The 24256-nt window shown below is 38.3% G+C and overlaps 1 pseudogene; it reads left to right on the top strand.

Annotated features, from left to right (window-relative positions):
- Positions 1–7505: 7505 nt before the first annotated feature.
- On the top strand, positions 7506–14543 carry LOC110203553 (ETS translocation variant 4 pseudogene; annotated as a pseudogene).
- The last annotated feature ends 9713 nt before the right edge of the window (positions 14544–24256 follow it).

The following is a 24256-nucleotide window of genomic DNA, read 5'->3' as shown; positions in this document are numbered from 1 at the left end:
ACTTATGGAAGAGCTCAGAAAGGAGCTTAGAAATCATTTAAGAGAGATAGAAGAAAAATTGGGAAAATAAATTAGAGTGATGCAAGAGAATTATGGGGGGGGGAGAGCCAAAAGTTTGGAAAAAAGAAAGCAATTGCTTAAAAATTAGAATTGGTGAAATGGAAAAGGACACACAAAAATCCACTGAAGAAACTGGTTTCTTCAGTGGATTTTTGTGTATCCTTTTCCATTATATTAAAAAGCATAATTGGTCAAGTAGAAGAGAAAGTACAAAAGCTAATTGAGGAAAACAACTCCTTAAAAATTTGAACTGGACAAGTGGAAGCTAATAACTCTATGAGACATCAAGAATCAATCAGATTCAAAAGAATTAAAAAAAGAAATGTAAAATGCCTCATGGGGAAAAAACAAAACAACAACAAAAAAAACTGACTTGGAAAATAGAGCTAGCAAATACAATGTCAGAATCATTGGATGACCTGAAAGCCCTAATTGAAAGGGGGACCTGGAGAACATCTTTTAATAAATTAGCAAGGAAAACCCTGGTGTTTTGGAACCAGAGGGCAAAATAGGCATTGAAAGAATCCATCACCTCAAAAAAGAGATCCCAAAATAAAAAATAAAAATAAAAATAAAAAAACCTCCAAGGAACATTATAGCTAAATTTCAGAACTATCAGGTCAAGGAAAAAATTCTGCAATTGGCCAGAAAGAAGCAATTCAAACATCAGGGAGCCCCAAACATTAGAAGATTGTAGGTTATGGAACATGATATTCTGGAAGACAAAGGAGCTAGGACTACAAACAAGAATCAATCACCAAGTGACATTAAGCATAATACATTTAGGGAGAATGGTTATTCGATGAAATAGAAGTATTTCAAGCTTTCATAAGGATAAGAGTAGAAACAAACCAAGAATTTGATTTCCAGTATCAAAACCAAAGAAAAGTATAAACATGCAAAAAGAAAAAAAAAGAAAAAACAAGGGATTCAATAGAGCTGAACTTTTTACATCCCTACATGGGAAGATGATTCCTGCAATTCTTACATACTGCATCACTAATAGTACAGTTAGAAGGAATATACATCAGCAGAGAGTATGGGTATAAAGTAAATTTGAGGGAATGACATAAAACATGTTTAATGGATGAGAAGGAGGAGTACAGTAGGTGCAGAAAGAATGGAGAGGTAGAATGGGCTAAGGGAGACTGGGAGATGGGTATTGCTTCAATCTTACTCTCATCAATATTTGTTCAAAGAGGGGACAATATATAAAACCAGTTGAATATAGAAATATATCTTACCAGACAGGGAAGTAGGAGGGGAGAGATTAAGCAAGGGTGGGGTAGCTGACAGAAGAGAGGGCAGATTGGGGGAGGTTGTAGACAAAAGCAACACACTGGTGAAAAGAAAAAAGGTGAAAGAGGAGAGAGGACAAACAGGAAGAAAATAAAGATGAAGTGAAATACACAGTAATCATAACTGTGAATGAGATGAACTGTCCCAAGAAATGTAAGTGGATAGCCAAGTGGATCAAAAACCAGAATCCTACAATATGTTATTTACAATAAACATACTTGATGCAGAGAGATACACGCAGAGTAAAGGTAAAGGGCTAAAGCAGATCTACTATGTTTCAGCTGAAGTAAAAAAAAAAAAAGCACGGGCAGCAGTCTTAATCTCAGACAAAGTAAAAGCAAATACGTTTCTAATTAAAAGAGATAAGAAAATAAACTACATCTTCCTAAAAGGTACTATGGGCAATGAAGCAATATCAATACTAAACACATATACACCAAGTGGCATAGCATCCAAATTCTTAAAGGAGATAATAAGTGAGTTACAGGAAGACATAGACAGCAAAACTATATTATTGGGTTACATCAACTGACCCCTCTCAGAACTTGATAAATCCAACCAAAAATAAACGAAAAAGAGAATAAGGAGGTAAATAGAATATTAGAAAAGTTAGGTATGACAGACCTTTGGAGAAAACTGAATGAGAGCAGAAAGGAATATACTTTTTTTTTTCTCAGCAGCACATTTCACCTACACAAAGATATGACCATGTATTAGGGCATAAAAACCTCAAAATACAATATAGAAAGATAGAAATATTAAATGTATTCTTGGGTAGGCCAAGCTAATATAAAAATGACAATTCTGCCTAAACTAATTTACTTTTTCAGTGCCATAACAATCAAACTACCAAAAAATTATTTGATAGAGCTGGAAAAAATAACAACAAAATTCTGGAAGAAGAAAAGGTCTGGAGTATCTGGAAAAAAATAACAAAATTCTGGAAGAAGAAAAGGTCAAGAATATCAAGAGAACTAATGCAAAAAAATTGAAAAAAAAGTAGCCTACCTATATCTGATCTCAAACTGTATTGTAAAGCAATAGTCATCAAAACTGTCTGATACTGACTGAGAAATAGAGTGTTGCATCAGTGGAATAGATTAGTTATATAGGACACAGGAGTCAATGTGTATATAGTCCACAGTAGTACGATAGTAACCTAGTGTTTGATAAACCCAAAGATCCCAGTCTATGAGATAAGAACTCACTGTTTGACAAAAAACTGCTGGGGAAACTGGAAAACAATAGGATACAAACCAGGTATAGACCAACATCTCACATTGTATACCAAGATAAGGTCAAAATGGGTGCATGGTTTAAACATAAAGGGTGATGCCATAAGTTAATCAGAAGAGCAAGGAACAGTGTACTTATTACATTTATGGGAAAGGAAGAATTCATGAGGAAACAAGAGATGGAGAGCATTATGAAATATAAGATAGATAATTTTGTTTTATATACATACATACATACATATATATATATATATGTGTATATATATATATATATATATATATATATATATATATATATATATATATATATATAATATATATATATATATAAAATTGAAGTTGATTTGTAAAACCTTTCCCAATTACATTTTAATGTTGTTCTGGCAGCACTAGGAGGGATTTTTCAATTAATTAATTAATCAATCAATTAATTAATTTTTAGTTTTCAACATTCATTTCCACAAGATTTTGAGTTTCAAATTTTCTTCCCATTTCTCCCCTCCCCTACCCCAAGATGACATGCATTATAAATACCCCTTCTCCCAATTTGCGCTCCCTTCTATCACCCCCCCATCATCATCCCCTTCCCCTTCTATATTCCTGTAGGGCAAGATAGATTTCTATACCCCTTTGCCTGTATATCTTATTTCCCAGTTTCATATAAAAACAATTGTTAACATTCGTTTTTAAAACTTTGACTTCCAAATTCTCCTCCTTCCTTCCTCTCCACCCACCCTCATTGAGAAGGCAAGCAATTCAATACAGATTATACATGTGTAGTCATGAAAAACACTTCCATAATAGTCATGTTGGGAAACACTAACTCTATTTCCCTCTATCCTGTCCTGACCTCTCATTTATTCTATTCTATAATTTGACTCTGTCCCTCTTCAAAAGTGTTTGCTTCTGATTACCCCCTCCCCTAATCTACCCTTTCTTCTATCATCCCACCCTCTTCTATTACCTTCCCTCCTATTTTGCTGAAAGGTAAGATAGATTTCCATACCCAATTGAGTGTGTATGTTATTCCCTCCTTAAGCCAAATTTGATGAGAGTAAGGTTCATTCATTCCCTCTTACCTCCCCACTCTTCCCCTCCCCCTGTAAAGGCTTTTTCTGGCCTCTTTTATGTGAGATAATTTACAACATTCTACCTCTCCCTTTCTCCTTGTCCCAGTATAATCCTCTCTCACCCCTTAATTTCATTTTTTTTAGATATCATCCCTTCATATTCAACTCATCCTGTGCCCTCTGTATATTATCTACCTATATGTGTTTGTGTGTGTGTATATGTATACATGTACATATGCATGTATGTTGGTATGTATATATATTCCCTCCAGCTACCCCAGCATTGAGAAAGGTCTCATGAGTTATAAATGTCATCTTTCCTTGTAAAAATGTAAAAAAGTTCAACTTTAATAAGTCCCTTATGAATTTTCTTTCCTATTTACCTTTCCATACTTCACTTGAGTCTTATATTTGAAAGTCAGATTTTCTATTCAGTTCTGGTATTTTCATTAAGAATGCTTGAAATTCCTCTGTTTCATTGATTGCCCATTTTCCCCCTTGAAGGACTATACTCAGTTTTGCTGGGTAGAGTCATTCTTGGTTTTAATCCTAGCTCCTTTGACCTCCAGAATATCATATTCTAAGCACTCCTATCCCTTAAAGTAGAAGCTGCTGAATCTTGTGTTATCCTCACTGTTTCCACAATTCTTGATTTTTTTTTCTGGCTGTTGCAATGTTTTTTCCTTAACCTGGGAACTCTGAAATTTGGTTATAATATTCCTACGACTTTTCCTTTTGGGACCTCTATAAGGAGGTGATTTGTGGATTCTTTCAATTTTTATTTTACCCTCTGGTTCTAGGATGATAGGGAAGTTTTCCTTGACAATTTCTTGAAAGGTGATGTCAAAGCTCTTTTTTTTTATCATGGCTTTCAAGTAATACAGTAATTTTTAAATTGTCTCTCATAGATACATTTTCCAGGCCAGTTGTTTTTCCGATGAGATGTTTCACATTGTCTTCTATTTCTTTTTTCATTCTTTTGGTTTTGTTTTGTAATTTCTTGACTTTTCATACAGTCATCGGCTTCCATTTGCTCCATTCTAATTTTTAAGGAATTATGTTCTTTGGTGACTTTTTGGAACTCTTTTTTCATTTCTCCAATTCTGCTTTTTAAGGCATTCTTCTCCTCATTGGCTTTGTAGACCTCTTTTGCCATTTGGGTTAGTCTATTTTTTTTGAGGTGTTATTTTCTTCAGAATTCTTTGGGGACTCCTTTAGTAAGGTGTTGACTCATTTTTTCATGATTTTCTTGCATCATTCTCATTTCTCTTCCCAATTTTCCTCTACTTCTCTTACTTGATTTTCAAAATTCTTTTTGATCTCTTCCATGGCCTGAGACCAACTCATATTTTTTTTTTTCTTGGAGGTTTTGGGTGTAGGAGGTTTGGCTTTGTTGTCTTCTGGCTGTATGTTTTGATTTTCTTTGTCACCAAGGTGAGATTCTATAGTCTGCATTTTTGGCCTCTGTTTGCTCATATTCCTAGACAATTACTTGAGTTTTAAACTCTTTGTTAAGGTAGGTGTCTGCTTCCAGTGTGGAGAATGTACTGTGCCAAGCTTCAGAAGTTTTGTGCAGCTGTTTTCAGAGATACTTCTAGGGACCTGTAAGTTTTCAGTTCCTCCAATCTGATATGATCAAAGGAGAGGTGTTTGTTCCTTTCCTGACCTGTTCTCTGGTCTATGAATGACCACAAGCACTCTTTTCTGCCTTGGAACTGTGAGGAGGATTACGTCTCACCACCTCCATAAGCTCCATTATGCCAGTGCTCTTCTTCACCCCAGGACTGCCACCCAGGACTGCAACCTAGATCCAAATACAGGTAAAGCAAGATAATCCTGCCTCAGCTACAGCAAAGAGATCCCTGCAATTCCAGTGGGATCCGCTGCTAGATCCCCTACTGTCTGTGGGCCAAGAGTTCAGGAAGCAACTGTGGTAGTCACCCCGGCACTGCTCTGTGGCCAGGGCTGGACTGTGCTCTCCTCTCACCCAGGTCTGACAGACCTTTCCCACTGACCTTCTAGGTTGTCTTTGGTGTTTGTGGGTTGAGAAGGCTGGAAACCACTTCAGCTTCCCATGATTCAGTCCCCTGAGGCATGCTCTGGGTTTCTTCTTGCTCCATTTTTGCCTGAGCAGCCAATGCTGAACTGCACTCCTCTCCCAGCCTGGCACAACAGACCTTTCCTATCAACCATACAGGTTGTCTTGGGCTGGACATTTGTTTCACTCTGTCTTTTTGTAAGTTTTGCTGTTCTAGGATTTGTTTAGAGTCATTCTACAGGTATTTTGAGGGGTTTGGGGGAGAGCTCAAGCAAGTCACCGCTTCTACACCATTTTGGCTCCTAATTTTTATTTTATTAAAATAAAAAAAGGTTTTGAACAAACAAAACTAATGCAACAAAGATTAGAAGGAAAGTAGAATGCTGGGAAACAATCTATGGCAAGTGTCTCTGATAAAGGCCTCATTTCTCAAATATATGAAAAATTGAGTCAAATTTATAAGAATATGAGCCATTCCCCAATTGATAAATGGGCAAAGGATGTGAACATGTGATTTTCAGATGAAGAAATCAAAGTTGTCTATCGGTATATGAAGAAGTGCTTCACTTTCAATTAGAGAAATTCAAAAAAAGACAACTCTGGAGTACCACCTCACACCTATCAAACTCTCTAATATAAAAAAAAATAAAAATCATAAATGTTGGAGAGGATGTGGGAAAATTGGGACCCCATGCATTGTTGATGGAGTTGTGAATTGATTCAACCATTCTGGAGAACAATTTGGAACTATGCCCAATGGGCAACCCAACTGTGCTTACCCTCTGATCCAGCAATACCTCTACTAGCTCTGTATCCCAAAGAGATCATGAAAGAGGGGAAAAAAAGACCTACATATGCAAAAATCTTTATAGCAGCCCTTTTCATAGTGGTAAAATATTGGAAATTGAGAAGACGGCCATCAATTGGTGAATGTCTGAGTAAGCCGTGATAGATGAATATAATGGAATAATATTGTGTCATAAGAAATGATGAACAGGCAGGTTTCAGAAAAAAAAACTGGGAAGACTTGTACGTACTGATGCTAATTGAAATGAGCATAACCAGAAAACATTGTGTATAGTATGAGCAACATATGTGATGACCAAATATGAAGAACTCTGCTTTTCTCAGCAACACTATGAAAGAGAAATATAAAGGACTCACAAAGGAAAATGCTATTTACACCCAGATAAAGAACTGACGGCTCTGAATACAGATTGAAGCATATGTTTTTCACCTTCCTTTTTTGTTGTTTCTTTTTCCTTTTGATCTATTTCTTCTTTCACAGCGTGGCTAATATGGAAATATGTTTAGATGATAGCACATGCATAACCGATATCAAGTTCTCTAGAATTTTAGGAAGAGGGGAAGGGAGCGAAGCAGAAAAAATTAGAATTCAAAATCTTGCAAAAATAAATACTAAAATTGTCATGACATATAATTTGGAAAAATAAAATATTATTGATAATACTGGGGTTTTTTGTTTTGTTTTTTACTTTCCATCCCTTTCTATAAGAAGCTGTATGGCAAGAAACTTCAGTCTTAAGAAACCTCATAGATTTAGAAAACATGTTCAATTTGTATTGCTGAAGTTTAAAATAAAGTTTATAATAAATCATTCATTATATTTATAAAAAACAGGAGGAATCATCTAGGAATAATTTACTTTTAGAAGAAAGGGTGGATAGAGGCATATGGAAAATTACCCTACAACTTCTAATTTGTTCTACTGTAAATCAGCATTCCCTCTCATCAGTTTTGCCTAAAGCATATCTCTTTATTTGATTAACTTCACTTCGCTCAATGAGGTAAGGAGTTATTATAATATTTTTAAAGGTCATATCAATATGATATGTGATACTTGCTAAGCAATTAGGATATGTATGTATGCTATAATAATGCAGCTTCACTGTATTACAAATACTGTTGGTTGAAGTGTGAAGTAAATGTAATTTTACTATCTTTATGGGTCAGATTTCATTAGATGAATTTCTGCATTTTATTCTGACATTTCTTATGTTAATATATTCCATTAGCAGTGGATACTTATTTTTCACACCTAAGGATTTACAGTCTTGAAAACACATTTAAATAGAACTTTCTTATCACTGAATCTGTGAAATCCATGTCTATTTACTAAATCAAGAATATTTTTGCCTGTCAGCACAGCTAAATTATAATTCTTAAATGATATAGGATAAACAGCAGATGTGTCCAAAAATTTTGTTGGTTTCTCCCCCCCCGCCTTGGTAATTTCTATTGCCAAGACAACATTTTTCAGATGTTAAAATGGTTCAGTGATATGGAGAAATTTATACACAAGAACAGAAAAGAATGCCTTCAGAAAACTAATGCCAGACAGTGAAGGTGTCCTCCTAACTAAAGACAGGTTCTCTTTTTTCTGGATCATCTGCTCTTTCCACCCCATCATCCTAATTTTTCTACCACCTTCCTCAAGATAATAAGAAACATCAGAAAGCCCAAAGACTGCAGGCAAAGAATCTTGTCACTTTTTTTATTGTTGCTCATTTTATCCTTTGGATAACAGTCCAGGAACCTAAGCTTAAAAAGTTGTGTGACCCTGGGCAAGTCACTTAACCCTGATTGCCTCCAAAACATAAAAAGAAATAACAAATGCAACCTGGGGATAGGGTCTAGGATCTGTCATTTCATTGGTGTAGTTAACTACTGGGTGATGAAACTCCCTTCACCAATACAAGTTTTCAGACCTGCCCAGACACTGAGAACTTAAGGGATTTTCCCAGGGTTCACACAAGCAGTATACGTCACAGGTAGTTCACAAAAAGAATACATGTGATAATACAATTATTTAGCTCCGATGAAAACTGTTGCTAACAGGTTCTCTACCAAACTGGAATCCCAGAATCTCTGAGTTGGAATGGACCCTCAGAAGACAACCATTTCAACATGTGCCTAAATACAAATCACTTTATCCAAGTATTTAATGCTAAAGAAAAAGGAAAAAAGAAAACTTGAGACAAGGCTGACTATAGATCCACTCCTTGGAATTTAATAGTTACCCACATTAATATCTGCTCATTTGATCTTGCCTTTCAACTGCTTCCTAAATCTACATCATTCTAGGTTTTTCTAGCCCGCTTTCTTGAACTTGTCCATAAGCATGAAAAGTCCACCCTCACTTAAATCCAATTCAACTGCAAGTTATGGCATCATCTTCCTGATGTCATGATACTCTTTGAGAATGAAGAGCAAACTACAATGAAACATTTCCTGAAATCTAGATTAAAAACAGCACCTGCAGCATGTCCCAGATCCTTCCAGTCTAATAACCCTTCCAAAAATAACAAATGGGGTTTCTCTTTTCTTGACGAAGCTATTTTTGCTCTTAGTGATTACTGGTTACCTTTGATGTTCAAAATCCAAGCCTTAATAATCCCTTTAAAAGCATACTCCTTAGCCAGAAATTACTACTATTAATCTTGCCATTCATCACTTTCCAAATCCATATAACTGTTTGTCTAATCTACTTCTCTCCATCTTGTCTATGATATGAGGCATTTTGTGAAATGTTTGCATAAAATCTAGGTAAATGCTATCATACTGATCTGCCCAGTGTAGTAATTCTCCTATAAGGAAAAAAAAAAAAGAAGAGAAATAACTCTTTAGCCATCTTTGTTCCTAGTGATTATCATTTCTCTTTCTGAATGTAATTGAGTCCTTTCAAATACATTCTAGGGGGCAGTTAGGTGGCACAGTGGATAAAGCACTGGTCCTGGAGTCAGGAGGACCTAACTTCAAACCCAGCCTTAGATACTTACTAGCTGTGTGACCCTGGGCTAGTCACTTAACACTGATTGCCTCCAAAAAATAAAAATAAATGAAATACCATTTTAGAATTTTTCCAGGAATGAAAGTTACATTGTTGTAGCTTATATACTCTATTATTCTCTCATCTTGGTTTTTTTCTTTTTCTTTAATCATTATATTTGCCCTTCTCCAGGTTTGCAGCACCTCCTCCATCTTCTACTCTATCAAAGAACACAGGTGATGGCTAATCAATCAGCTTCCTCAATTCTTTGGGATGTAGTCCATCTGATCTAGTGATTTGGACTCATCCAGGTGCTCTCTTACTATTTCCTAGCTTATCATGTCTTTTTTTTTTAACTTCATTTAAAAATCTAGGCATTGATAATTTCTCACCTGAACTATTGCAATAATCTTTCAAATACTCCATATCCACCCTCTCCTCTCATAAGTTACACTCTAATTGTTGATGTTATTTGCCCTTTGTTTTTGAATTAATCAATTAAAAAGAAGTATTAAGTAACTTCCATGTGCTAGGCACTGTGCTCCATATAGCTGTCAATCTGATATTTCTAAAGCATTGTTTGAAACATGTCATTCAACAGCATGGGAAACTCCAGTAGCTTCATATCACCCCTTGGTTTGATTATAGATCTTCTATTTGGCATCAAAATATTCAAAATCTGAATTCAACCTTTTTCTCAATTCTGGACACCTATTTATTGCTCACTGTATTACTAACCAGCCTTATTTACTGTAGCTTAAATTAGTTTTAGTTCAAATTAGTTTATAAATGACACAGAGTCTCAAATTTGATTTATATGCAAGTATATAGTAAAAATATTTATTATTGAGATAGCAAAATAGGATTAAGATTAGTAAGCAGAATACAGTTAGAGTTAGTAAGTCCCAATAGGTAACAATAACATACTTAATTCTCAATTGGTATCAAATCTTGTCACAATCAATCATCATAGTCAGTGGAACCATCTCCATCTGGATCACATGGGCTGGGGAGTCCCTGTTTTCAGCCTCTAGAATCCCAATGGAAAAATCCCAGATATCCACACCTTGGAGGAGACTTCAAAGGTGTAGAGTGAGGACTACTTACCTTTAGAAGTTCCTTCTAACAAAGAAGGCAATTTGCCAAAAAATTTAAAAAATACACACACACACACACACACACACACACATGTCATCTGTGGGAAAGGAGCTGCTCTCAAAATTATTCCTGAGAATATTCCTCTTTATCAATATCAGCTTCTTGGAGGGGTGGTCAGTCTTTCCTGGGAGCAAATACCATAAACAGTCCTTCAACATCTAGTTAGGAATAAGATTAATATGAAACAAGAGTCAGGGTCAAACTGCAGGCATATTGAGCAAGGTCAGAATGTCTTTTTTTATTTCATTCATTACACTGACACACTTTATATTCTGGCCACATCAGCTTATTTGCTCTTCCTTGTACATGGTACTCCATCCTCCATCTTCACTTGACTTATTTTTCTCCCCGGTTTCTGAAATGAATGCTCCCTTTACTTCTGTCTCTTGGCATTTCTAGCTCCCATAAAATTTTGGCCAAAATGCTATCTCCTTCAAAAAGTCTCTCCTGACTCTCACAATTCATAGAGAACTCCTAATATAGCTTTATAATTACATAGATATATAAAAACTGTATGTCTATGTAATTATATGTACACAATATACATATATCATATATAATTGCATATAAGATATAATTTGTTAATATAGTAGCATGATATTAATGTATATAAATTATATATGCACATTAATTTTATATATATATATATATATGATTACAGTTATTTTATTTTACTCCACATAATTATACAGTGTAAATATAAAATTATATATAATATATTATATATAAATATATAAAATAAAAACCTATATCCATGAACACGCTCTGTCTGAGCAGTAGAATACAATTTCATTAAAAACAGAGACTGTCTCACTTCTTGATTCATATCTCCAATACTCAGCATACACTCAGGCATGGAGTAGGGGTGTAACACATTCTTGTTGACTGATTTGTTCTTTTTTTTAATTTCCTTCCTTCCCTTTTCCCTCCCTTTCTTACTTGTCCTCTTTCCCTCCCTCTTTTCCTCTCTTCTTCCGTTCTTCCTTTCTATCCTCTTATTCTTCCTTCTCCCCTTCTTTCCATCTTCTTTTCCTTTATTCTATCCTTCCTTTATTCCTTCCTTGCTTCTTCTTTCCTTCCTCCATCCCTGCCTTCCAATACTTTATTTTCCTTCCTCCCTCTGTCTCTTTTTGTAGTAGATAGGGGTAACTGGTAGAACCCTTCACCACCACCATTTTTTTTTTGCTATGATATGAAGCAAACCTGAAGCCGAACTAAGGTCCCCTGATGATTTTTGGGAACTCCTGTGGCTCACAACTGAAGTACTTGTACTTTGACACACCAAAGCAATCTCTTTATTGGTTATTTAACAAGAAGAGTATGCCACTCAGTAGACTTTAAAATGAGAGAGAGTTTTATTTCTGCTTTCATCTTCCTCTCCTTTCCCTTTCTGCCAAGTATGTGAGATAAAAGAAAGCTCTCTCTTCAACCTCCAATGGGGAAGGAGGAGTACTTCTCTCCAAATCTCCAAAATTTATGGTGACTACTCACGCATGACATTGTACACAGGTATGTCTAAGAAAGCCTGAGGTTGGGTCTTGGCTCCATGCTTCCTTTTCTGCTTTACTCTTACTTCCCTGAGAATAGGTGACTCATCCCAAATCTTGGGATGGACATTTACTGTTTTGAAAGTGACCTCAGGGGTTCAAGAGGTTAGGAGATCCCAAATGCTTTAGATACCATTGGATGCATTGTGGAAATCATCCTTGAAACTACTACAACACTTCTCAGTGGAGAAGATATCCAAGAGAAGATTAATCTCAGTCCTTGACCTCTCTTTCTAGAAGACACGAACTTTGATAGAACTGTTCAGAAACGTGTGGAAGAAATGTCTTTTCAGCAATTCCACTAAGTGCCTAACATTTTAATATCATAAGTATAAATTTCTAAAGACAGTATAATAGCTGTAGGTTACTATTCCTCTTTTGAATCTTCCTCAATGAAAACTATGAGTTTTTTATATTTTAAGCATTTCTTGGGTTTGAGGAAAATAAACAGCTGCCCTGTACCTAATCTACACATTATACTGAGTGTCTTTAAGATGTCTTTTGGTCATCTGAATCAAATTTTGTCTGTAAGTGACCTTACCTAGGTCTCCATGCTAAGGGCATAAAGAGCCAGAGTCAATGTGAAACAGCCTTTAAGAGAGAGCCTTTTGGAAACAAAGGAAACAGGGAAAGGTGCTCCTGTAATGAAGGAAATGCATCCATGGGGCCGGGGTGGGGGGAGAATCCCCCAGGCACACAACTCTCTATTTCTGCTGGAAAACAAGTTAGTGAGTGTAGGACTGGGGATTAAGGAAGCCTTACTCTGATTAGAACCCTTCAGCCCCTACTTTCCAATCCAGGAGACATACTCCAGACCCCCAAGCACCAACATGATTGATGTCCCCTTTTTAGATCTTCCCTCCTTTTGTGTGCCTGAGGCTCTAGGTCTGAGGGAGTAACCTAATGGAGCAGAAGATGTATACATGGACAAAAAGCACCATATTCCTCCTCCAGCAAATCACCAGGAAAGGAGAGCATGAGCTGTGGTCTCATGGCCATGCAGAGGCCACTCATGAACTCTGGCTCCCTGACATCCCCTGTAGTCAGGAGATCTCTTCAAAGTTTGAGCCAGCTTCAGGAGACCTGGCTTACCAAACCTGAGATTCCCAATGGTAATGAGTAGTTTGTGCCAGATTTCCATTCTGAAAACTTAGATGTCCACAGTCCCACCACCAAGATCAAGGAGCCACAGAGACCTCATACTGATGCAATTTTGTCCTGCATCTGGAAGCCATGCTGTCCTACCATCATGGTGGACAATGCCTTTATACCAGTGCCCCTGATGCCCCCGGATAAGTTACCATCAAGACTCCTACACATAACACCTCAAGACAGTCATCTCTGCAGCACTTTCCTGGGACAGAACAGAGTTTCTCAAGACCCCCAGAGGCAACCCCATCTAACCCCAGAAATGGGTTCATTGTGGAAGAATATGCTATTCTTTCCCATCCTCCCAGGTGGGGAGCAGGGGACCCCTGAAGCCTTCTACCAGCTCCAACTGTCTGAGCCTTGCCTGCCTAATCCCCAACAGAATTTCAAGAGAGAATACCATGGCCACCTGTATGAACAGGTGGGTTGGGGTAGCACCAGCATCAGGCACAGGTACCCAGTAGCGGGAGTGGTGATCTAACAGGAACAGACATACTTCGCCTATAATTCAGATGTCCCTAGGTGTCAATATATGTACTTACATGTAGAAGATTTCCCCAGTCACTCCTTGGATGATGGAACCGTGGGTTGTGGTTTTGAGAAATGTATTTGGCCCTTCCCAGAGGGTGTGGTCCCAGAGAAATTTAAAGGGGACATAAAACAGGAGGGTCTAATGGAATTCCAGGAAGGATCCCTATACCAGCAACCAGGCTCCCTACAGCTCTGGCAATTTTTGGTTGCTCTGTTGAATGACCCAACTAATACTTACTTCATTGCATGGCCAGGCCAATGGGTGGAATTCAAGCTCATAGAGCTGCAAAATGTTGGGTGGCTCTGGGGCCTTGACAAGAATCATCCAGCCATGCATATGACAAGTTGACCTCTACTACTATTATGGTGAAAGGATCATGCAGAAGAGAATGTTGAATGATAATTACACAAGTTTGTATGTGAGCCCTAGGCCCTTTTCACTCTGGCTTTCCCAATCAGAGCCCAACCTTCAAGTCTAAATCCCACAGGGCAGTCATAGAAGACAACACTGTCATCTTGTCTCACCTGGATGACAGCCCTGAGTGTCTTCCAGAGCTGGGGAGGGGGAGCCCTATGGCTCCACCAATCCTGCTAGCCTCTGACATCTCACCAAGATTCCATGAACCCTTCAGGTGGCATCAAAAGATGTTACTCTGTGATGTATGATGTGGGAAACAGGAAATTTTGGAGGGCAATTCCTTAGACCTGTTCATCCCCTCTTGTTTTCCTTCTTCCACTGTAATAGATCCCACCCATGATGCTCACTTCAATGGCTGGAGAGGGTGGGAAAAGATCTTTTCTATAAGTAGGAGGCTCATATATTTTCATAGACTCTTTCACTTTTCCATACTATCCAGAGGGCTCAGCTCAGCCTTTTCCCATTTCCTTCTAAGTGGCCCACCCACCTCCCTTTTCCTCCAGTACAAAGAACCTGGTCAGGGGAACAGGACTGATTCTCTCTACCACCTCCAACCCCATTGGAAATCTGAGGTTCAAAAAGCTCCTATCATATCCTATATGGAGAACCAGAAGGTTTACCTATGTTCCCTTATCCACAGCTCCTTGTTACATTGTGTCCCCTTAGGGTCAATATGTTTTGGGTTTTCTTTTATAACTAAGGAAGTTATTAGCCCTCTAACTTGGCTAGCTGTCTTTTCCCTGCAGCTTATTGATTGCAAATGATCAACTTACTTCAGCTGAAACACTGGAGGGTCTAAGGTCCCGTGTTCCCTTAGGGAAGTGTTCTAGTCCAGATTCTTCAGGAAAGGAAGGCTGGAGGACTCTACCTTGGGCTGGATGGTATGTTCCCTGCTCAAAGCCCATTTTGAGTCAGGATGGGCTGGAGAGTGTTAGGAGAACATATTATCCTATCCCTTATATCCATCTCCAGATCCAAATAAAGGTCGCAACCCCTGTTAATAAAAATAAAGGAAAGAAAGAAGGAAAGAAGGAAGGAAAGAAGGAAGGAAGAAAAGAAGAGCCTTCTCCTTAGATGTCAGGCTTCTCCAGCTGTGGACCTATTTGCCATGTGAGCTCAGGACTAGAACCCTTTATTGGGAGAGCATTGCCTCAGCCCCTTGGCTTAGCAGAGATTGGGTTATTACATAGCTATCTGGCCTATTATCATCAGTAGATTGGTCAAACTACAGCTATTCTGGGTCATTTAAGAACATTGCCACATTTAGAAACTGCTGGATCTCAGTGTGATCTCTCCATGTGTGTTTATGTTTATTTGCCCCATAACTCTCTCTAGAAATATAGATGTCTAGAAATATCAAAAAGCCTTATGAAGGGGTGTATGGCTCGGAAGAATAGGAACCCCAGGAACACTAAGTGAAATAGATGAAAAAAGATTGAGACCCAATCTCAGAGCACATCTGAGTCTCTTGTTATAAATACTAAGTAAATAGAAGATGAGGGAGAACAATATTCTATTTTCTCTAGACATTAGACATTTCAAGTTCACTTAAAAAAACAATCATGGGGCCCATTAAGGACTAGATTCACAACTAAGCCATCACCACAGCCTGGGAGAATAAGTATAATTCTGGCAAGTGTGTATTAAGTGATTTCATTCCTTTTTGCCTTTTCAGTCGGCTTTGATCCCCTTTGAATTATAGTAAAAAGCATATTAGACTCCCTATTTATTGATGGAGTTGAAAACCTGCCCTTTTGGAAGGTCTGGGCAGAGTTGGCAAGAGAGAGAGCTTCAGTTCTCAGAGTCCTCCTCTTTGGGACTGGTCAGGCATCAAGTTTTTCTTGACCATTGAGTTGGTTTCCAGCTTCAAGAAAGAAGACAACAGAAGCCAACCCCACTTCAGATTGCTGAAGGAAAAGACTTTGGGAAGACATGAGAGGAGGAGGAAGTCTCCACCATGTCACTATCCCCAGCTTCCTACTCTAAAGACTTCAAGGAGTTTCTCCTTGGGTGAGATCTAAGATACTCTGTCTTTCTGGAAAGACTTGTATGGTCTGATGCTGAGTGAAGTGAGCAGAACCAAGAGAACGTTGTACACAATAACAGCCACGTTGTGCGATGACTAATACTGATAAACTTAACCCTTCTCAGCAACACAAGGATCTAAGACATCTCCAAAGGACTCGTGAGGGAAAACGCTATCCACATCCAAAGAAAGAACTATGGAAGTTGAATTGCTATCATTTTTTTTTCTCTTCAGTTAAGTTTTGTTTCCTCTTTCTGATGATTCCTCCTTTCGGTTTTAATTTTTAATTACAACTTCACTAATGTGAAAATATATTTAATAGGAATGTAAATGTATAGCCTATATCAGATTGTGAGCCATCTTGGGGAGGGTGGTGAGGAGGAAAGGGGAGAAAAATTTTCAACTTAAAAGCATATGGAAGTGATTGTTGATAAATCAAAATAAATTAATAAAATTTTAAAAAATAAGATACTCTGCCTTGGTTGAGTTGTGTTATCTTTCTCCCAACAAGAAAGTTCCTTCACTCTGTACTGTTTGGCTTGTATATTTTCTCTGATTTCTGTTTTACTATGACTTGGATAAATGGTTATATGTGTAGTTTTGTGCACATGTGTGTGTGCATGTGTGTGTGCATATGTGTGTGTAGGTATGTACACACAAACACACAAATATAAAATATTTTATGTGGGGAGGGGTACTTTGTATTTGAATAGTCCGTGAAACTGTTGGCTAGGATTTGAAAGACCTAAAGTATTTTCTGAAAGACAATTTAAGTAAAGGAATTAGAAATAAAATAAATGTATATCTATTGAAGAGAAGGGAGAGAGAGAGACAGAGACAGAGACACAAAGACAGAAACAGAGACAGAGAGAGACAAAGACAGAGAGACAGAGACAGAGAGATAGCGAGACAGAGAATGAGAAAATTCAAGCTCCTGAATATTAGAGATATTTTAACTTGAAACCATTTCACAGTCTCAAAAATCTCCTGAGCATAATACTTTTTGTAGGAAGAAGCTGGCACTTTCCCTGAGCTTTATTAAAACATCTCTATTGATCTTTAGAAGACAGAAAACTGTTAAAATTTTCTTTTACCAAGAAATATATCACATTAAGAGTTTCAGAAGTCGAATAGTGGATGGTATTATTGAAACTTTTAAAACTTAAAAAAAAAATCTTTACCTCATAAGTTGCACAGGACTCTTAAGAAAATCTTAGGGGTAGCTAGGTGGTTCAGTGGATAGAGTTCTGGCCTTGGAGTCAGGAGGACCTGAGTTCAAATTCAGCTTCAGATACTTGATACTTACTAGCTGTGTGATCCTGGGTAAGTCACTTAATCCCAATTGCCTCACAAAACAAAAAAAAAAATTCTTAGAACAGGAAGCCAAATCAATCAACAAACCAGCAAGGATTTAAGAAGTGCCTGCTCTGTGCCAGGCACTCTTCTAGGTGCTGGGAATACAAAGACTAAATGAAATGGTCTCTTCCCTCAAAGAGTTCTGTGCTATTGGCATGTGACATATATAAAAACAAATACATGAGGCAGCTAGGTAGTACAATGGATAGAGTACTGGACCTGGAGTCAGGAACACCTGAGTTCAAATCCAGCCTCAGACACTTATTGGCTGTGTGATCTTAGGCAAGTTACTTAACTTTTATTTGCCTCAGTTTCTTCATCTTCAAAATGGGGATAATAATAGTAACTACCTCCCAGGATTATTGTGAGGATCAAATGAGAATATTTATAAAGTGCTTGGCATGGTGCCTGGCCATTGCTAGCTATTATTATTATTATTATATGTTCATGGGAGGAAGGCATTAGCAGTTGGGGGTAGGAAAGGCAGCAGGGAATCATGAGAAAGGTGGCATTTCAGTGGAACTCTAGAGTTTTGAAGAGCAGCAGATAAAGATAGAATATGCTCTAGGCATGAGGTGAGAAGGAGTAATAATCATTGCAAAGGCATAGAGACAAAAGATGGCAAGGGTACAAGGGGTCAGTTTGACTGGACCCAACAGGACATGAAACAAAGTAAAAGATAGTGAATCTGGAAAGGTAGATTGGAGTCAGGTAAGGTAGGGCATGAAATGACCAAGAGAGGAGTCTGCTCTTGACCCTAGCAGTATTAGGAAGCTACAAAATGTGAATTTATCACCCAAGGTGTCAGTGCAGGCTTGAAAATTTGTGTGTGTGTCACGAGACACAGAGAAAGGGAACAGAGAAAGGGAAGACTTCACATGTGTAAGTAAAATTAGGTAAGTCACATAAAACCCAGACTTCAGTTTCCTACTTATGAAATGAGAGGGTGGAACTGGATGGCCTTTTTAGGATCCTCTCCAGTTTTAAATCTATGCCCATTTGGAACCTAGACTGAGCTCCTCAGATGAAATTTTGAGATGCCTTTATCATACGCATGATTTTACCAATGACATTTTCACTACAACTTTCCACCCTCATAAATCTGCTATTTCACAATTGTCATGACTCCTAAAACTTCTCTTGAACTGTAAGTAACAGAACAGGGTGGGAAAAAGATCTGCTGTCAAGAAGTGCAAAGAATTTGGAAAGAGAATGGGAGCATGTGGTCAGTCCTAGTGAGGGAGCTCTGATGGTTAACTTTCCATGGGATGGAAATGAACCAGAAGGCCCTGAAATGCAAGATAAGGATGGAAAATATTTCTTGGAAATAAATGAAAAAGCAATCTGCAAGAAGAGATAAGAGAGGAAAAAATAATTGAAGAATTAGAGTTAAAACCATCTGTTTGGTAGAGATTTAAACCAGCAATCAAGTTCCTTTCGACTCACTTGGAACCACTCACAAATTCACTGCCCATTAATCTTGAAAGGACAAAGTTCTAGAAGCTGCCAGTATAAACATCGCATTTATGATTGACAAACTAGTGATTTAATCCAAAAGAGCAGCAAGGCCAAATAAAAGGGGGAAGCTCAGGGGCTCCAAAACTGAGGGACTGCATCTTTATCATTCAATTCTGAACCAGCATTTTCATTTCCGTCTGTTCTTTCATGTTCATAATCAAACGCATTTTTTGCCTCTTCCTCCCAGCGGCATCTCCACATTCCCCTACACAGTCTATTCTGCATTTTGCTACCAAGAAAATCCCCCTTCTACAAAGGCCACATTGGCCATCCCATTAACTCTAACGTGTAACTTCTTGGCTTTCATTGCCCATACCATCTCTATAAAGTAAGTTCTTACTATCCTTCAATATCAGCCCTTCATTTCAGTCTATGCCATTGCTTGTTTTAGAGTGGATCCTTTTAATTGATGTTGATGGAGCAACTTCACCTTTAACAAGTATATATAAAGCACCTACTAGGTACAGAGCACTATGCTAGGCACTGAAGGAGATACTCAAGTCAATATGTGACTTTATTGACTTAAGAGTCTGTTTCAATGATGCAGAGCACAAACATTACCCAACGTCTGTGATACCTGTACATACTCTACTGAAAGTTTGCCATATGGCATTCACCTAACGTTCTGGAGGCCATCTTCAGTGTTTCCCAACATTTCAAGGGGACTAGTGGATCATTCTGAATATCCATCTGTCATCCTTTACTTTTGCTATGTGACCAGGTGCTCTTCTATGCCTGTCCATAAAATTCAATGCATTTCTATGCATGTCCATAAAATTATTCCAGTTCCTTACTGGTAGTATATAGCAGCCTACCCACACCTACTATATATCTTTCCATTGCCCTTTGTGTAATATCTATCTCCCCTTTTGGTGGGGCAGTGGTATCCCATGTCTTGCTGTTATATGTTTTGCTACAGTGGCAAAATGTTAGTATTAAAAAGATAGACCTTTGTTTTCATGGAAAGCTTGGCTCAGTCAACAGAGGTGGGTAGGCAGCACAGTAGATAGAACACTGGCCCTGGAGTTGAGAAGACCTGAGTTCAAATTCAGCCTCAGACACTGACTATGCAAGTGACCTGGGTGAATCATTTTAACTCTCTCAGTTTCCTCACAACTGTAAAATGGTGATAATGATAGCACCTACCTACCTCCCAAGATTACTGTGGGAATTAGATGAGGTTATATTTATAAAACATTTAGCACAGTACCTAGCTCATAACAAATACTCATTCCCTTTCTTCTTTCAGTAAAAGAGCTTTACAGCTGCCCAAAAGCAACACATCGAACTCTAAGCTTCCTTTTCAAGGACTGGCTCACTTCCTTGTCTAGCTGTATTGTCTTTCCTAGACATTCAGATAGTTAAACTGTTAGAAAACTCTAGAGGGCACCAGTCAATACATTGTTGAAATCTGAGCAATATTATTTTTCATCCAGAGTGTTTTTCCTGTGTGGATAGATACACCAAGTCCCTTTGAGTTATTCACAGATCTCTTCCAGAAGTCTTTGCGGGGTCATGGTGCTTTACACAATTAGCACAATGTTATCCACAAATAAGAGCATCAAATATCAAAACCTAGTTCCCAATCTGATGAAGCTCACAACTAGTGTAGAATACCACACATATAAAAATGATCCTAATAGAAAGTGGTGCCTGCCATGTACATAGAAGAAGGAGAAAATAATTGCTATCCAAAGGACAGGGCGAGGAAGGATCATTACTGACTGAAGCAGTCACAAGAAGTTTTATAGAAGATGTGAGATCTAAACTGGGCTTTAACACTTGAATAAATTTTTGAAAGGAGGAGAAAAGGAATGAGGGTCAGTAAGTGGTCAATTTTGACTCGGACCTAGGGAGGTGTGCAGGACAGATTCGGTACATGTAAGAGAGTTGCGTGTGCTAAGACTTGAAAGGTGGGATGCTGCCTAATTGCAAGAGGCTTTGAAGGCAGGGCTAAGGAGTTCAAACTCTCCTCCAGAGGCATTAAGGCATTTTGAGCTGACAGACAGGAGCTGTATAAAAGAAAGATTAATCTTGAATGGGAAGGCTATATTAGAGGGTCACGTTGAAGAGTAGAAGCAAAATGATGTATTAGGAAAGACATACTGCAAAAGCTAAGACAGGTAGTAATGAGAATAATGCATAGAAACAAAAATACACCACAAAAGTAAAAAAGGTAAGACTTGACATTTCATAGGAGTGGAGGGTCAAGGAGAAAGAAGAGTCAGAGGTAATACCATTGGTTAGAATATGTTTGATTACCTGAATGGTGATGCCACTGACAGGAATATGGAAGACATATTCTTCTCATTTGCTATGCCTTTTCCTTTTGTCAGCGTTTGAAACAAGCCAATTAAAATCTAACCACCTCCAAAAAGCCTTTCATGACACCTAGGTTCTCACTGATCTCACTGATTACCCCTTTCTCTCAACAGATATTTAAGCCTTGTGCTACTTGTTAAAACTAAATTTAGCCATGTCTTTCAGTATTTGCTAATTATTTCACCTGTGTTAATCTTGTCCTAATTAGTCTGTAAGCTCCTAGAAGATGAGGACTTCCCAAAGAACCTATCACAGCAGTGACCACATTATATCCCTCAACAAATATCAGCTGATAGCCATTTAAGTGACTATTCCAAGGTTCAAAATGCCATTCAGATTAGAGATAAGTAATTTTCATAGTCAACTAGGTCTCAGGAGCTTCTTTATAATGCTTGTTCAGACTGCAGGGTTTCTTAAACTTCAGTGTTGTGTGGCCTGAGGGCATGGGCAGAACAAAATGAGAATGCTTTGTGTTCAGAACCAAGGTGGAGAAGTTGCATGATGCAACTTGGGCAAATGCTTTCAGAAACACTTCGGATTCACTGCACATTTGATTTTTAATTAATTTTTAGTGGCTGTGCATTCAGAAATATTTTACTGTTGCCAAATTTTTCACCACCTACTATGGGGTCACAACTCCCAATTTAAGAAGCACTAATTCAGAGGACTGCCTTATCATTCCAATGTGTGCCATAGCTACTTTTTATTCTAGGCAGTTATACTGTGGAGGAAGCAGCTTATATATCTGAATTTTGTGATGGTGAGCATTGTCTTAAAAGGTTCTACTGCATTTGTAACAGTCAGATAGGCAATAAGTATTTATCGCATTCTTACTCTATGCCAGGCATAGTTCAGCTTTGAGGATGAAAAGACAAGCAAAAAGAAAATCAATCCCTGCCCTCAAGGAACTTAAATTCTAATTGGGAAAGAGAAACCAAGGGAAACATTTAACTATATAAGACAAACAGGCATATGAGTGAGATAAAAAGTTGGGGGGAGGAGGGTAAGGTATTCAGACAGGGGCACACTGGTGAAGTCTGGAAAACCATGAGCAGAGCCATGATGGGAATGAAGCATGGCCAGCTTGGGCCCCTCTCTAAAATGTAGGCCCCATAAAGGACCCATCAATTGGAGAAGGGGGCCTTGGGGTACAGAATGGTCCAGAGAAATCAGGCCCCAGGCACTGACAGAAGTCCCAATGTGAGAAGACAGTGAACACATGGAGGCAAATTCCTAGAATCACAAGCACAGCCAAGAAGGTCGTGAAACATAAGTCAGCCTGATCTTTTTCTGAATACTCAATGAACAGTAAGTCTAGAAGAGATCTTAGGTGGTTTTGGTCTTTTCTTCTTTTTATACAGATGAGGGCACAAAGGTCCAGAGAGTTTATGGGGCCAAATGTGACATTTTTCCCCTATTAAAAATATGTAAAACCATTGGGAGAATCTCCCCAGCTCCCCAGGCCATCTCTACTAATTCCAGTTTTCTGAAAAAAATAGTGATGCCAGATTCTCTTTGGAGAGGCAGGGACTTTATTATTTGTTTAACTGTCCCAGAAATAGTGAGGTGGCTCAAAGTGTATGCCTAAAAATAATTGCTTCATAGAAGTGAAATCTAAGCTATGTTGAAAGGCCTGCTTTGAACTTCCCCCACACAGAATTACAAAATTTCAGAGTATAAAAGGTTGCAGAGGTCATCTATTCCAACCTGTGTCTGGCTAAGACTCCCTTCTACAATATCTCTAACAATTAGTCATCCAGAATCAAGATTTAAAGTGAAACTTGAAGTGAAACATCAGACTTTCTGAGACAGCCCATTCCACTTGTCTATCATGAGTTCATAAAGGAAAAAAAATAAAGACTTACTCTGCGCCAGGCATTATGATAAGCACTGAGGATACCAAGAGAAAAAGCAAGACAGTCCCTGAACTCAAGGAGCTCACACTCTGATTGGTGAACACGGCACACAAAAACAGTCTCGATGCAAAGCTTCAGAAGTCCTGAAATTGTGTGTGGAGATGAAAGCAAGGTCCGCAGGCTACTGAAGAAGTTAAGATGACAGGCCTAGGGGACTGAAGGGCCCACAGAGTCAGGGAAGATGGTAAGGCCTGTGAGTCTTCCATCTCATCAGAGAGAGCTTAGTTATTGACTTCCATCTGCAGCCCTTACCATGTGATAGTCACTGTACTAAATGCTTTAAAATTATCATCTCATTTGATGCTCACAACTATGAGAGGAAGGTGCTTTTATTATCCCTACTTTACATTAAGGAAACTGAGGCACAGGTTAAGTGACACACTGCTATAAAGTGTCTGAGGCTAGATTTGAACTCAGTTATTTCTGACTCTAGGCCCAGTGGTCCATCCACTGCACCACCTAGCTGCCCAGTGAGTAGTCAAACTTCCTTGGCAAGGCAGTGGGGTAGGAAGGTTAGATGCCTCTGTTGATGGCATTATTTTTATCCTGGCCGTCTTGGATGAGTTCTAGAATAATCCAGGCCAGAGGAACAGGGACTCTTTGCTGTCCCAGACAAGGGTGGAAGGGGCAAAGTAAGAGGGCTAGGGAGTACCCAGTGCTGGCTGCTCTTCAAATTCTTAGGGAGTTGTTTGTTTGTTTGTTTGTTTATTTGTTTGTTTTTGTTTTTTCTTCTTCCTTCTGTAGAGGAAACCTCTTCTGATTCAATTAGCTCACCCAGGTTCTAGGTATTTTGTGGTTCAAAGTCTTTGCCAAACCATAACCT

Source organism: Phascolarctos cinereus, unplaced genomic scaffold (genome assembly GCF_003287225.1).
Source record: "Phascolarctos cinereus isolate Bilbo 61053 unplaced genomic scaffold, phaCin_HiC Scaffold_7;HRSCAF=346, whole genome shotgun sequence".
Classification (NCBI taxonomy): domain Eukaryota; kingdom Metazoa; phylum Chordata; class Mammalia; order Diprotodontia; family Phascolarctidae; genus Phascolarctos; species Phascolarctos cinereus.
This window is presented reverse-complemented; position numbering and strand designations above follow the sequence as displayed.